Source organism: Bos grunniens, chromosome 13 (genome assembly GCF_055505025.1).
Source record: "Bos grunniens cultivar Pamir isolate PY7600 chromosome 13, Bosgru_T2T1.0, whole genome shotgun sequence".
Taxonomy (NCBI): Eukaryota; Metazoa; Chordata; class Mammalia; order Artiodactyla; family Bovidae; genus Bos; species Bos grunniens.
This window is the reverse complement of record NC_141177.1, coordinates 59,118,321-59,134,457: the sequence shown is the minus strand read 5'-3', so window position 1 is coordinate 59,134,457 and position 16,137 is coordinate 59,118,321. Positions and strand designations below refer to the sequence as shown.

The 16,137-nt window shown below is 39.2% G+C and overlaps 1 long non-coding RNA gene across 29 annotated transcripts in view; it reads left to right on the top strand.

Annotated features, from left to right (window-relative positions):
- LOC147361060 (uncharacterized) overlaps nucleotides 1-16,137 on the top strand; it is a 137,850-nt gene continuing 121,713 nt past the window's right edge. For 13 of the 29 annotated variants that reach the window (XR_015139681.1, XR_015139678.1, XR_015139677.1 and 10 more), the window contains exons 1-4: nucleotides 1-470; nucleotides 1,359-1,466; nucleotides 2,776-2,868; nucleotides 8,486-8,556. This is a non-coding gene — a long non-coding RNA (uncharacterized LOC147361060). Of the gene's footprint in view, nucleotides 471-1,358; nucleotides 1,487-2,775; nucleotides 2,869-8,485; nucleotides 8,557-9,831; nucleotides 11,031-16,137 lie in introns of those variants that run through there. The other 16 variants (XR_015139692.1, XR_015139676.1, XR_015139694.1 and 13 more) reach the window with 9 other exon arrangements.

The following is a 16,137-nucleotide window of genomic DNA, read 5'->3' as shown; positions in this document are numbered from 1 at the left end:
GTGAAGCAGGTCTATATTTTAAAATTTAAGAAACTGTTATTCATTCACTCATTTATTCAATTGATTTCACTCTTCTCCCTCTCTTCACTCGGGGCTCCTCCCACCTCATCACTCGGGGTTCCTCCCACCTTGTCACTCGAGGCTCCTCCCACCTCCCTCGAGGTTCTTCTTGCCCTCCTCTCTCAAAGCTCCTCACAGCATCGTCACTCAGGACTCTGAACAACTTCCTCCCTCGGGGCTTCTCTGGCTCTCCTCACTTAAGGCTCCTCTCACCCTTCTCGCTCAGGGCTCTTCTCACTCTCCTACCTCAGGGCTCCTCTCACCCGCCTCACTCAAAGCTTCTCACACTCTCGTCACTCAGGATAACTGAAGCCCTCCCTCCTGCGAGCTTCTCTCACCCTCCTCCCTCTGAGCTCCTCACAAGTTCCTAGCTCAGGGCTCTCTCCAAGAATTTGAAGGATTTTAAATAGGTGAGTAAACAAATAAAACCGTTTGCTTACTATCTAAAAATATCCCTGGGCTGTTAAGAGAATGAACTGTGGTAAGGCAAGAGAAGAGGCCATTGCACTAGTCAGGGTGAGAAGAAAAAGGGAGAAGGGCAGTGGCCCTGGAGAGAATCAGGCAGACTCAGATTTTATAGGTCTAGTTGAGTGAATGGGGTCGCGAAGAGTCAGACACGACTGAGCGACTTCACTTTCATGCATTGGGGAAGGAAATGGCACCCCACTCCAGTACTCTTGCCTGGCAAATCCCATAGATGGAGGAGCCTGGTAGACTGCAGTCCGTGGGGTCGCTAAGAGTTGGACTTGACTGAGCTACTTCACTTTCACTTTTCACTTTCATGCGTTGGAGAAGGAAATGGCAACCCACTCCAGTGTTCTTGCCTGGAGAATCCCAGGGACAGGAAAGCCTGGTGGGCTGCCGTCTCTGGGGTCACACAGAGTCGGACACGACTGAAGCGACTTAGCAGCAGCAGCAGCAGCAGTTGAGTGAATAGAGAATTTGAACTCCACCCAGTTAATACCTCAACATTTTTTCTTAGCTGAAAGGTGATGTTTTGGAAGAGATTTGTACATAATTGTTGTCTCATCCATTCTATACTAAGATACTGAACAGAATTTTACCATTGGGTATATATTCTTGCCTGGAAAATTCCATGGGCAATTCCATGGGACCCTGGTGGGCTACAGTAAATGGGGCCACAAAGAGTCGAATGCAACTGAGTGAGCACTGTCATGCAAAACAGACAGGAGAACATACAGACTTATTAAAAATGATGTCCTGACTTAAGTTTTTAAAGTTCCAAGTGAGTAATTTTCAATGGGCAGTAAAGCTTTCCCTGTGTTGGACAATCCCAGGTAATTGTTGGTAAGAACACAGATCCTGTGTCACTGCAGTTACTCGTCTACTGAGTGGAGACGCATCAAGCAAGGAGGTCACAGAGTATGAAACCCACTGGAACAAATGTAAGATTGTTTGAGCAGAGGTACTGCATCACCCAATGATATCACTGGGGAATATCACCCAATGATTTCTGATTTTGGTATAAGAATTCTAAGCAATCAGTTTGAGTCTTTTTGATTTGTAGATTTTGGAAGGTGATTTAGTGAAGTTGGCGTGACTGAGGAGAGAAATCATCACTTCTTTTTTTATGGCATTCCTGCTGCATGCTTTGCGCTCTATGTTTAAATGAACATGTTTTCTTCTACTTGGGATAATTCATGCACCTGTGAAACAATGAACAAAGTAGCTTGAACACTGAATATCACAATATGGTGGAAAGAGCATGGACTTCAAAATCAGACACAGTTCTCAAAGTCTGCTTTCTTCCTCCTACCAAATGCATGCTTTTAGACAAATCATTAACCTCATCGAATCTTTCTCTTTCAGCTTAAAAAAATTTTTTTTAATATTTTTATTTGTTTATTTATGGCTGTGCTGGGTCTTTGTTGCTGGGTCAGGCTTTCTCTAGTGGCAAGCAGTGGCTGCTTTTCGTTGCAGTGTGCAGCCTTCTGATTGTTATGGCTTCTCTTGTTGTGGACCACTGGGCTCCAGAGTACAGACTCAGCAGTTGTGGCATGTGGGCTTAGTTTCCCCGTAGCATGTGGAATCTTTCCAGACCAGAGATTGAACCTGTGTCCCTTGAATTGGCAGGAGGATTCTTAACCACAGGAGCACCAGGGAAGTCTTCTTTTTTAGCTTTATCTAAGGGAAAAAATGGTAATATGGATTCCTTTTCTGCCTTACTATGCTAGGATTAAATAGAAAAATCTGAATGAGAATGAAAAGAAAACTTGCACAGTAATTGGTATTTAAAGTATGTTTTTAAGTTTCAAGAGGGTGATTTTGAATTTCAGAGCAAGGAAAGCTTCCTCACATTGAAGGAGTTAGGATTATAGTTGTTAAGGAAGCAACACACACATTTGTTCTGATTGCCTCCAGGTTGGAAATGCATGGCACAAAGTTTAGAAGCATTAGCTTTTGTGTTATTGAATAATCACAGACTTTGAAAGCATAAAATGTGCAAATCATGCAAGTATAAAAGGAATCGGAAAGATGAGTATGGGCTTTTAGTAAGCTGGAAACTATTAGTCTCAGAAGGCTGATTAGAATGTGGATAAGCCTGTGGAAGAACGGGTGTGACAGGAAACTAGAAATATCTATTACCTTTCTCTTCTGCACTGAAATTCTCTTCCCCAGCCAGGATCTGAGCTAGTGGAGTCAGCCAGACCAGATGATCTTTCTGTTTTCCTTTTCCTGGTTCAATTTCTGCAGGACTCTGACTCCCAGCCAGAGGAACTCAAAAGGTCTCTGCTTTCAGCAGCAGGTTCTGCTGCCAGCTTCTGTCTCCACATCTCCTAAATCAAGGTAGGCTTCTGCACTGCCAAAAGCACTGGACAAAAAGCAGAATGACCCTTTGATCTCTTATATATGGAGCTCTTATGTTATGCAAAGAAGTTTATGGTGTGTTTTATAAAGAGAACTGAATTGGTGTTTAGTCTCAAAGGCATTCAAAAGCTTAGAATCTAAGAAACTACGAATATGGGAAATGAGATTGCCCTGAAATTCAAATGGTAAAAAATCCACCCTTAATGGATTGCTGAAGAGGGGCACTTACTTTGCAGAATGACACCGAGACAATACTGCACAGAGTTGTTGTTAGGAGTAAATGAGCAAATACACACAGAGCACTTAGAAATGTACCCTGTAGGCAGTGTGTGTTCAATAAATGTGAGCCACTACTGACTTCAAGCAGTGTTGCCTAATATGCCTCGTGATAAAAATCTCTTGGGGGGATTTGTTACATTTAGAGATTTCCAAACCCCTCCCAGAAAATGATTCTATTTCAATTGGTCTGAATAGGGTAGTGGGAAGTGGAATCCTTACAGTTAACAAATGTCTCAGAATTCTTCAGATTTCTCAAGTTTAGAAAACACCACCTTAGTCAAAATGTACAAACTTCCAGTTAGAAAATAAATAAATCCTGGGGCTCTAATGTACAGAATAGTGACTACAATTAATAATACTATATTGTATATTTGAAAGTTGATTGAGAAAATTCCCTTCTGGACAAGATTCACCCTTCTGGAAGCCATTAAGAACATTTATGATTCATGGGTAGAAGATAAAATTTCAGTGTTAACAGGAGTTTGAAAGAAGTTGATTCTAACACTCATGGAATACTTTGAGGGACTCAAGCCTTCAGTGGAGGAAGTAATTGCAGGTGTGTGGAAAGTATAGAAATAGTCAAAATAATAATAATTATTAGTGATGATTACTTTTTAGCATATAGAAGAAGGAGAAAAATGATCCACTCTGTTCAATATGCTAGATATATCACAGTTTCCTCTTGGTTTTAACTGAAATAGAACAGGTTAATCAGAGTAGAGAGAAAATGGACTTTATAACATAAAAAGTAATAAACCCAAACCTCAGTGAAAACAATTGAGAGGCCAGGATGGGGAGGGCCCATGTCCCCTGGCAATACTGGAGGCCTACATGAGGAAGAAAGACTTCCTTTTCTCACCTGGCAAGAGCTCAGCCAATGAGAGACTGTCACAACTCAGCCAATGAAAAGTCACTATGCTTCCAACTCTCAGTTCCTCCAATAGACTCTTTGTTTACTATAGCACTTCGACTTCCTTTTCTACTCTTTGAAAGAGTTCTCTGCTTGCTCTGTGGGGATTGCACAGTGGCTCAGCTTGGCTATAGACCGTATTTGCAATTCTTTGTTGATCTCAAGTAAGCCCATTTTGCTGGAGAAATAACTATTGTCTGTTTGTTTCAGAGCAGTAATAACCGACTTCCTGTCTCCCTCCTCTCCCATAATAATTCAAGAAAAGCCAAGGGACCAATTAAGACCTCCAAATATGCTTTGATTTGTGACCTAGGGCTATTCTTCACAGACCAGAGGAGCTTGTTTCTTGAGTGTTTGTCATTTCAAAATTTATGTATTCTTGTACAATGGTAATTTCAGGAGGAGTCGCATTTTAAATGTGGTAAATGTGTTGAAGGGTATTTTAAATTTGTTGATTGTCTGTCGTCTTATGGCAAAAGTGCTCCTAATGATTCTTAAATAAGCATATTTTCTTGGCATTGAGTAGTACAGTCAATGCCAGGCGGAAAATACTGACACCAGGTTTAAATTGTAAAGTGTTTTGCATGTTCTAATGGCAACACTTAGTGAATCATGTTTGGAAATGTAATTTCTTCAATGAACTATTTGTGAATTTGTGGATGCAGGGTGACCAGCTTCTCAGTTGCTGTTTGATCTCCTGGGCACACGTCCACCTGTAATAGATCACCAGCACTATTTAAATTGTTTCCTCTTCCTCCTCCTCCTTTCTCTTCACCCCTCTGCTCCTTTGTCCTCCACTTTTGCTCCATGCCAAAAGTTTATAGTTAAATTCCCTCAGTACATTCTCATACATTAATTTGTGTCTGATGCAACTCCACAGTATTTGGCAAGTCATGGTATTTTTGCTTCTCTATTCTTTTCACTCACATTAAATCAATTCAAGAAACCCAGAATGTTTGATTTAGATAAATGCAACTAACAGCATTGGAGGTGGCATATGTGCATGTTTTTGCAAAGTAATCTGATCTTAAAAGGTAATTACATTAGGACCTTGCCAAAGTCAGGGATAAAGTACTTCTCTTAAAACAAATCAAAACTACTTCTGATTTTCTAGAGTTAGCAAGGAGCAGGACTTGGCGGGCAACAAAAGTTAATGACTAGCCAAAGGGTTTTTCAACTTTCCTCCTTGTTTTCTACCTAAAACCATGTTAAGCCATACCTAGATAATACGCTCATTGATTTTCGGGTATCTACAACTAAGATATTCTTCATAAAATATTAAAACAGTCTTGGACTCTTATTAACTTGGACAAAAGTGAACACAAAGGAATTTGCCTGCAGCACACAGCTGGGCCCTGTGACCCCACTGACCCAGCTTCTCTTCTAAAGGGTAGCAGTGTTCTGCCCTTTACATCTCTACAATAGAAAATGTCAGTGAGAAGACACCCAGCCTTCGCTCCTATCCCATGAGGAGCATGTTCACTGGGCAGTTTTTCTCTAATAATTACCTTAACTGGCAAAAGTGCACACATTTTGAACTGAGAGAAAATTCTTATGGCATTTTGCAAACATCATGTAGTTGCAAATATTTGTCTTCTGAGGAAGAACTTGCAGAGCCTTGTGGTAAGTTTCTTAATAGTAGCCATGGTCTGTTAATTCCATTTTTTCTTTCTTCCTAAGAAAGAGTGAAAAAAATAACTGTCTCGTGAATATCAGGATTCCTAGGCTCATATAGGAGCACTGAACCAAAGGTCTCCCAGAACAGCAGTGTTTTATTCTCAAATATAAAAATTGACTTACCAGAGCAGGGATCTTGACTAGAGTCCATAGCTCTTAGGGGAATTTTTGACAGGAGTGCAGGATGCTGAAGACCTCTCTAAAATAAAAGAAAGGCTGCAAAATATATATATATATTTTTGTATGTACATTTCATCAGTTTTTCTAAAGCTCCCCTGACTTTCTAAAATGATCTTCTTTTGCAGCATTCCAGAAGCTAAGGTTTGCCCCTCAAAGTTAATTCTGAATTGGCATATGAAACCTACATGCCATTGCCTAATTCCATTTTTTGGAATGTTAAGTAAAACAAGCACCTAGGAAACAAGGACAATATTAGAATACGACTGAGTCTCGCCCTGCTTTTTCTTGTTTTAACTTAGTGGTACTGTATTGATTTCAAGAGCTTTGCACTGAAATGTGTTGTTCAGTTCAGTTCAGTTCAGCTGCTCAGTCATGTCCAACTTTTTGCGACCCCATGGACTGCAACATGCCAGGCTTCCCTGTCCATCACCAACTCCCCGAAGCTTGCTTAAACTCATGTCCGTTGAGTCGGTGATACCATCCAACCATCTCATATTCTGTCATCCAGGTCTCCTCCTGCCTTCAATCTTTCACAGCATTAAGTGTCTTTTCCAGTGAGTCAGTTCTCTGCATCAGGTGGCCTAAGTATTGGAGTTTCAGCTTTGGTATCAGTCCTTTCAATGAATATTCAGGACTGATTTCCCTTAAGATTGACTGGTTTGATCTCCTTGCAGTCCATCTCCATCAGTTCAAAAGCATCAATTCTTCGACGCTCAGCTTTCTTTATAGTCCAGCTCTCACATCCATACATGACTATTGGAAAAATGATACCTTTGATTAGATGGACCTTTGTCGGCAAAGTAGTATCTCTGCTTTTTAATGTGCTGTCTAGGTTAGTCATAGCTTTTCTTCCAAGGAGCAAGCATCTTTTAATTTCATGGTTGCAGTCACCATCTGCAGTGATTTTGGAGCCCAAGAAAATAGTCTGTCACTATTTCCATTGTTTCCCCATCTATTTGCCATGAAGTGATGGGACCGGATGCCATGATCTTTGTTTTTTGAATGTTGAGTTTTAAGGCAGTTTTTTTCACACTCCTCTTTCACTTTCATCAAGAGGCTCTTTAGTTCCTCTTCACTTTCTGCCATAAGGGTGGTGTCATCTGCATGTCTGAGGTTATTGATATTTCTCCCAGCAATCTTGATTCCAGCTTGCACTTCATCCAGCCTGGCATTTCACATGATGTACTCTGCACATAAGTTAAATAAGCAGGATAACAATATACAGCCTTGATATATACTCCTTTACCAATTTGGAACCAGTTGTTCCATTTCCAGTTCTAACTGTTGCTTCTTGACCTGCATACAGATTTCTCAGTAGTCAGGTAAGGTGGCCTGGTATTCCCATCTACTGAAGAATTTTCCACAGTTTGTTGTGATCCACACAGTCAAAGGCTTTGGCGTAATCAATAAATCAGAAGTAGATGTTTTTCTGGAATTTTCTTGCTTTTTCTATGACCCAACGGCTGTTGGCAATTTGATCTTTGGTTCCTCTGCCTTTTCTAAATCCAGCTTAAAATGTATTGAAGTACCACCAATTGAAACAGAAAGATATTTACTTCATTTGAGTAAATGTACAGTACTTTATGGGCTTCCCAGGTGGTGCTAGTGGTAAAGAAACCGCCTGCCAATGCAGGAGACACACAGGAGATGTGGGTTTGATCCCTGGAGGAGGCATGGCAACCCACTCTAGTATTATTGCCTGGAGAATTCCATGGACAGAGGAGCCTGGCAAGCTATAGTTCATAGGGTTGTAAGGAGTTGGATATGACTGAAGCAACTTAACAAACCATACACATGGTACTTTATGGTTAAGGTTCTTGGTTTGTCAAATACAATCAAAACTACACACAGTATTTGGTGATATGAAAGAAAAGATTGAGTTTTTAAATGTGAAAAGCCTTTTTTTTTTTTCTGAGTAGAGAGATTGGGATAATTTTTTCCTTTCTTTAACTCAGTTTTTCTACATTGCTTAGATAGATTTTAAAAGGGTACTTTTCTCTGTTCATATAAGGGCAACCCTGTCTTAGACACTGTTAATGAGTTATAACACCACTTACAGCAATAGGACAGGCAGGCCTGTTGTGCTTGTGGTCCGTGGGTCACAAAGAGTTGGACACGACTGAGCGACTGAACTGAACTGATAGCAACAGTTTGACCACAAATAGTGATGAGAAAAATCCTTAAATACTGGGTGGACCTTTAAGTAGAAATTTTTACAAAATTTGGGGAAACTGGTGCTGAAAATGTCAGTTTAATGGAAGCTAGCTAAGTTTTGGGGTAAGTTTACGTATACCTCTTGAATACTTTCAAGCAGGGTTTAATTTGGTGTCATCCTGTTTAAGAGCATTTATTAACCCCAAGAGCTAAATGGAAAGAATTCCTATAATTAAGTACATTGGTTTGTCTTTATGTGGTTTCATAAAGTAATATATTAAACTCTGACTAGACTTCGGACCCTGTGTGTGCTATCTGGTTTATGGGAATTTTCTCATCCAGTTTGTCAACAACTTTTATGTGATAGTAATTAAAACAATCATCCTTGTTTTGCAGATAGAGAAGCAGGACTGGAACCCAAATTCTAGGATTCAAGAGTCTGCACTCTCCACTGTACAAAACTTCTTGTAAGTAAAATTAAATATTAATAGTAAATAAGCAAAGTGAAGAATTACATTTTTTAATTATGGAAAATTTCATGGGTTAAAGAATTGTAGGGATAAAGAATTTGCAGGTTTTCCAGTGGGTAAGAATCCACATTCCCAATACAGGGGGCATGGGTTCCATCCTGGGTCAGTGAACTAAGATCCCACATGCTTCATGGTACTGCCAAAATAAAAGAATTGTACAGCGAACCCTCGTATACCTATCCTCCAGCTTTGACAGTCATCAACACATAGCCAATATTGCTTTGTCTGTTGCCTTGTCTTCTACCGCATCTCTGTTATAAGGCAAGTCTCAGACATCATATTGTTTCACTTACGGGAATATTTAAATTAAATAAAGATATATGTATCTAGGTGAGAATAAATATTAATAATATCTGGGAATTTTTAAAAAGTACATTCACTTGTATCATCTCATTTCATTCTCATCATAATCTTTTAACTGCTAATGTTTATTCCCATATTGGAAATGAGAAAACTTTGACTTTGAGAGAGATTGTCATCTCTACCAACTTGTAAAACAAATAATGACAGAGTTGAGACTGAAATTTAAGCCATCAGATTCGAAGTCTGAGCCTCTTTCCTCTGCACAATTGCAGCTTTACAGACTATTATAAATGGACTTCAGCTACATCACTTATGTGAGTGAGAAAGGGAATTTAAAATGGTTCATGCATTTTGCAACTTGATCTTCCATTCTTTGCGAGTGTTTCTGGAGTTCATTCTCCTTACATCAGTAACTATGTTTAGTCCTGTGTTGTAAAATTGAGACTATCAGAACCTTGCAGGAAATTACTCTTAGTACGAACAAGGCACTGGGTTTAGACTAGATTAATATGCAATTGGCACATTCTCTGTCCTGGTTAAATTCACTTCTCTGTGCTTCAGTTAGAATTGATATTCTGACTCAGTTCCTGAGAGCCATGTTTATGCATTTACTTTTTGCTTAAACTTGCTGTGTTTTCATGGGGATACCAAAATGAACAGAGCAGTTTCTGGCCTCAAGAAACTTATAATCTAATGGTAGGGGGAAATATCTATTTACAGAAGTAAATATAAGCATAGAAAAACATGTCATGATCATATACAGATAGGAAGTTTAGAAGATTAACACAAATATCCACCATTTATGAATGACTTCCCTGTTAGGCAACAGGGATGTGCTTTATTTTTGTAATGCTTCAACACATGTGTGTGTGTATGTGTGTGTTTTAAATGATCATATTTTGATGTCAGCTTGGATTTTTGTTCCTTTTATGTCCGCACCCCATGCCATGTGGGACCTTAGTTTCTCAACTGGGAATCGAACCTGAGGCCTCTACATTGGAAGGCAGATTGTAAACCACTGGACCTCCAGGGAAGTCCCTCAACACACATCTTAAAAGGGAAATGCTATTAACCCAGCTACCGATGATGAAGTTGAAGCTCAGGCAGGAGGTGACAATGGAAATTGGCCTTCAGGGGTGGGTAGGGTTTTCGTTCCTGGTGAGTTGGGCATCCCAGGTGAGAGAATGATAACAGAAAAGCACTGGGAGAGCAAGGGTCTGGGAAACCGAGAAACATCCCAGGTTCTGGGATCAGGAAATAGCGACTTAAATGGTCAAAAGCATATTTGAGGCCTCTATCTGTGATGTAGGCTACACAAGGAAAGTGTGCTTTCAATGAAGTGCTTGCTAATTCATGAAATTCCAGTGGATGTTGGTGTGATGTGACTGTTTTGGGGAGGCCATGCCTTTAGAATTTATGAAACTTTCTGATTTGTACTTTTTTATTTTCCCCTGTGGTTCTTCCGTTTTTGTTTTTGTTTTTGTTTTTTTTAAATTCTAGACAGTGTGTAGTGAGCTCTCTGCTATAAGTAATTTGCCAGCAGCTGAACTTTCGATAAAGCCTTGTAAACCATCTACATCATTATATTACTTACAAAGAATAATTTTATATTGTCAGTGAAGACATTTTAAATTTTATATTGTTTAATCATCTTCATTTCATTTGGTTGTAGCCTAAGCACTTGTTTTTATTATTATCCAGGTGTCTCTTAATTAGATTTGATTGGTAGTTTTTTTTTTAAGTTAAGAATTAATAAAAGTTAGAGATGTGAAGCTATTCTGGATGATCCTACAATGGTGGGTAGATGTCATTATACATTTGTCGAAATCTATAGAATGTACAACATCAAGAGTGGACCCTAATGTAAAAAAAAATGTAAAATGAACTTTGGATGATGATGACGTGTCGATGTAGATTCATTGATTGTAACCCACGTTCTGTGCAGGCGTGGAAGCTGATAGTGGGGGAGGGTGGGCATGTGTGGGGGCAGCAGATGTATGGAAAACCTCTGTAGCTGCTGCTTAATTTTTCTATGAACCTAAAACTACTCTGAGAAATGAGGTCTATTAAAAAATATAATAGAAGTAGAGAACGAATGAAAGACCAAAGCCTTCTATCTAGGTAGTTTCATGTGTTGAGTCCAGAAATGGGTGGTAGAGATGGGAGTATTATGTCAAGTATACCTGGAGGCAACAAGATGCTGAGGTTCTTCTGACCACAGGAGTGGTAGCAAGAAGACCTTTGGACATAATAAATCTTTTGTGGAGTGAATAGAGTCAGCCAATGAGAAGATGACAGAGGAGAGATCTCAGAGTCAGAAAAGCTATTATAAAGTTCTAGCAGTGCAGGATTCATTCTCCTGTACCATCCAGAGGTGATGCAGACCTGGCCTTGATTTCCAAAAGGTCTTTTAGTGATGTCTTCCCTTTAGAACAACTCTTGGTTTTGTGATGGAATTTGGCTCTTAGGCCATTTTTCATTATCACTTTAAAGCTTAAAACACAAAGAAAAACATACATATCTAATCTTATTTAATCTGTCAAGTCCTGCCAAGTCTCTTTCTCTCTCAATATTTTGTTAGAAACTGGTAGCAATGAAATAAATATCCTTGGCATTTACGTGCCTTTTTGCTCTCACATGCCTGCTTGACTTAAATACCCTCTACTATCACTTATTTTTCCATCTCTGAATTTTAATTTTCACTGAATACTTTCTTTTAAAAAAAGTTTTAAAAATTGAAGTATGATTGATGTACAATATTATATATGTTGCAGGTATACAATACAGGGATTAACAAATTTTAATTTTTTATATTTATTTATTTGGCTGCATCGGGTCTTGGCATTCAGAATCCTTTGTTGCTGTGCACAGATTCTCCAGTTGTGTCGTGTGGGCTCCAGAATGCAGAGGCTCAGTAGTTGTAGCTTAGTTGGTCTGTGGCAGTGGGATCTTAGTTCCCCGACCAGGGATTGGACCCATGTTCCCTGCTTTGCAAAGTGTATTATTAACCACTGGACCACCAGGGAAATCCCAATTAACAACTTTTAAAAGTTATACTCCAGGACTTTCCTGGTGGTCCAGTAGTTAAGAATCTGCCTGCCAATGCAGGGGACATGGATTCGATCCCTGGTCCAGGAAGATCCCACTTGCCGCAGGGCCACTAAGCCATGCACTGCAGCTACTGAGCTGGTGTTCTAGAGTCTGCACTTCGAAACAAGAGAAACCACTGCAGTGAGAACCATTCACACCACAACGAAGATTAGCCCTGGCTCACTGCAACTAGAGAAAGCTCATGCACAGCAACAAAGAGCCTGTGCAGCGAAATAAATAAATTATTAATAAAAAAGTCATACTCCATTTCATTTAGTTTTTATAAAACATTGGCTATATTCCCTATGTTGTACAATATATCCTTGTAGCTTAGTTTATACATAATAGTTTGCACTCCCTAGTGCATAATAGTTTGCACCTACCCCTATATTGTTTTTCCCCCTTGAATACTTGCTTTTGAATCTTAGTAAAAGCTATAATATGAAAAACATCTTCAGAAAGAGCAACAATATTGTATTGGGACCTGGAACCAAGTGTTTTTTGGTATTTCTATATGGCTGATTTCTGAGGTTTCAATCTCTAATCTTGTATGTCTTCATTTGTTTAGGGGTCTGGGTCTTGGCCCAGTACTTACACTGCTTTAAGGAACTGTATGACTTGTAATTACAGGAGGGGACTAACTGAGCCAGGATATGAAGATTCTTGATCAATCCTTTAGTCATTTTCCCATAGTGTTATTCAGTTCAGTTGAGTCGCTCAGTTGTGTCCGATTCTTTGCGACCCCATGAACCACAGCACGCCAGGCCTCCCTGTCCATCACCAACTCCTGGAGTCCACCCAAACCCATGTCCATTGAGTCGGTGATGCCATCCAACCATCTCATCCTCTGTCGTCCCCTTCTCCTCCTGCCCTCAATCTTTCCCAGCATCAGGGTCTTTCCCAGTGAGTCAGTTCTTTCCATCAGGTGCCCAAAGTATTGGAGTTTCAGCTTCAACATCAGTCCTTCCAATGAACACCCAGGACTGATTTCCTTTAGGATGGACTGGTTGGATCTCCTTGCAGTCCAAGGGACTCTCAAGAGTCCTCTCCAACACCATAGTTCAAAAGCATCAATTCGTCAGCGCTCAGCTTTCTTGACAGTCCAACTCTCACATCCATACATGACCACTGAAAAAACCATAGCCTTGCCTAGACAAACCTTTGTTGGCAAAGTAATGTCTCTGCTTTTTAATATGCTGTCTAGGTTGGTCATAACTTTCCTTCCAAGTGTTATTAGTGAAATCAATTAAGTCCTTTTGTGTAATTCTAATCATAAATCTGGTGTCATCTATATCAGTCTTATTGAAGAGTAGGAAAGAAAATTGGTATGAGCCTGAGGAAGATAAAATAATTAAGTATCTTGGATTCAGCTATTGTACTTTTAGCTAAAATAAAATATTTACTGTTCTTTCTGTGCCTGCTCAGTTGAGTCCGACTCTTTGCAACGCTATGGACTGTAGCTCTCCAAGCTCCTCTGTCAATGGGATTTCCCAGGCAAGAATACTAGAGTGATTTGCCATTTCCTTCTCCAGGGGATCTTCCCAACTCAGGGATCAAACCAGTGTCTCCTGTGTCTGCTGCATTGCAGGTGGATTCTTTACCCATTGAGCCACCTGGGAAGCCCAATGTTTACTATTAGAATGCTTTATTTTCTTAAAAAGAAACCCTGCATATTTTTCTACATAAATAATGTTTTTATGTTGAAATTTATTAATTCTTAAGAGAAATATAGCTTCAGGATTTTTTCTTGCAATGCACTCTGCCAATCAGAGAAATTGAGTGAATGCCTAAGAAACCAATCATGAACACTTATGTCCTTGAATTATTTTTCTTCCAGCATATTTTATTAATTTTTTCATATTCCATAAAGTATCTATGTCCAAAAATCTTGATTATTTTTATGCTGCATAATTGTGTACTTTCCAGTTAGTGATCTCTTGTTAATCCATTTGCAAATATTTATCTGCATCCTGCTTACATTAAATATCCTGGGATTACTTGCCACATCAAAATGTTACATAGTTCTTTGGCTGTTTAAATGTCTATTATTGATGTCTCAAGTGATTATTTATAATTTAAATTTTCAATTAGTCTTACTTGTTAAGTAAGAAGGTAAAGCTACTTTCTTCAAAAGAGATTATTTGACCATATTTTTAGGAAATTAGAGATATTTCCTATGAGTACTTCAGTGTTCACTACTATTTATATACCCAAATATGTCATTGATTCCTGTCAGTTTTGCCACTTAAACATCTTTTCATCTCCCCTTTCTAGTTCAGGTGCCTTATTAACCAGTTTTTCTTAATTCCAGCATCAATCCTCTGCAGAGCATGCAAAGCCAAGAGAATAATTTTTTTCTTTTTGATATTTTTTTCCTTAAAAATTTTTATTACACCCAAAATGAGTATTTATTATAAAAAGGTTAGAAGATACAGATATTTAAAAATAATAAGCATAAGCTTATTTATAAAACAGAAGTAGAGTCACAGATGTAAAAAACAAATTTTTGATTATCAGGCTATAAGGGGGGAGGGGTAAATTAGAAATTGGGACTGACATATACACACTTGTTGTTCAGTTGCTAAGTTTTGCCTGACTCTTTGTGACCCCATGGACTGCAGCATGCCAGACTCCCCTGTTCTCCATTATTTCCTGGAGTTTGCGCAAATTCATGTCCATTGAGTCAGTGATGCTATTTAACCACCTCATCCTCTGCTTCCCTCTTCATATACACACTGCTGCTGCTGCTGCTGCTAAGTCGCTTCAGTCGTGTCAGACTCTGTGCAACTCCATAGATGGCAGCCCACCAGGCTCCCCCGTCCCAGGGATTCTCCAGGCAAGAATACTGGAGTGGGTTGCCATTTCCTTCTCCAATGCATGAAAGTGAAAAGTGAAAGTGAAGTCGCTCAGTTGTGTCCGACTCTTAGCGACCCCATGGACTGCAGCCTGCCAGGCTCCTCCGTCCATGGGACTTTCCAGGCAAGAGTACTGGAGTGGGGTGCCATTGCCTTCTCCCCATATACACACTACTCTATATAAAATAGATAACTAATAAGAACTCTCTGTATAGCACAGGGAGCTCTGTACATTACAATACTCTGTAATGGTCAATATGGGAAAAGAATCTAAAAAGAAAGAGTGACTATATGTGTAACTAATTCGCTCTGCTGTATACCTGAAACTAACACAACATTGTAAATCAACTATACTCCAATAAAATTTTTTTATAAAAGAAACAAAAGATACCTGTAAGCCACCAGCCAGATGAACAACTACTAAAAATTTGTTATACGTTCTCTCAGACTCTTTTAAACATGCAAATAGTAGAATGTTATATAAGATTGAACACAGGTAATTTTTGAATCCTTGATGAGGAGAGATTGAAAACAAACTGAACTGAGATTTGCAGTCTGACCTGTACTGGATAATGGATGGTGCATCCACTGTGCTAATAGACTCATCAGACCATTGGTTGGTGATTGATAACTGGTTGATTTTATTTTAAAGGACCATATGGCCAAATCCCATATCTTGTTGCAGTTACGTCTTTTCCTGAGAGAAATAGATGTCCTTACTGTCTGTCATCTTAGGACTGATCAACCCTGGAGCCTGAAACTTGAAAGGCAAGCTGAGACAAAGTAATAGGCATTTCTCATTTTAACACCAGATGTTCCTTTAGTCTAAATTCTGAGGAACAAGATTCCAAGACATTTCCAATGAAGTAACAGCTCTGGAAACATGGAGGCGGTTAGAAGCAAATCAGCCTTATTAGTGACCAAGAAAATAACCTAGGCATGAGCAGGAGAAACTCTGAGTTATTCTTCTTGTGGTGCTTCCTTCTCAGTATTGGCAAAACTACAGTGAGACTAATGGAAGTTATAGCCTACTTCCTGCTGAATTGTGGGGAAATAAAGGGCCCATGTGATACTTGAGACAAAAATTAAATGACTAATAAATACAACTAAAAAGAGCAGACAGAGCCAAGATAGCTGGAAAGTAAATGTCTTTGAAATAGTTTCCGTCTCTGGCCAGTAACTTAAATTCAGCAGTAACATCAAATAAGTAAATTATAGTAGACAATTGGCATTACTTTTTCAGAGTTGACAGAACTTAATTTACTTGCAC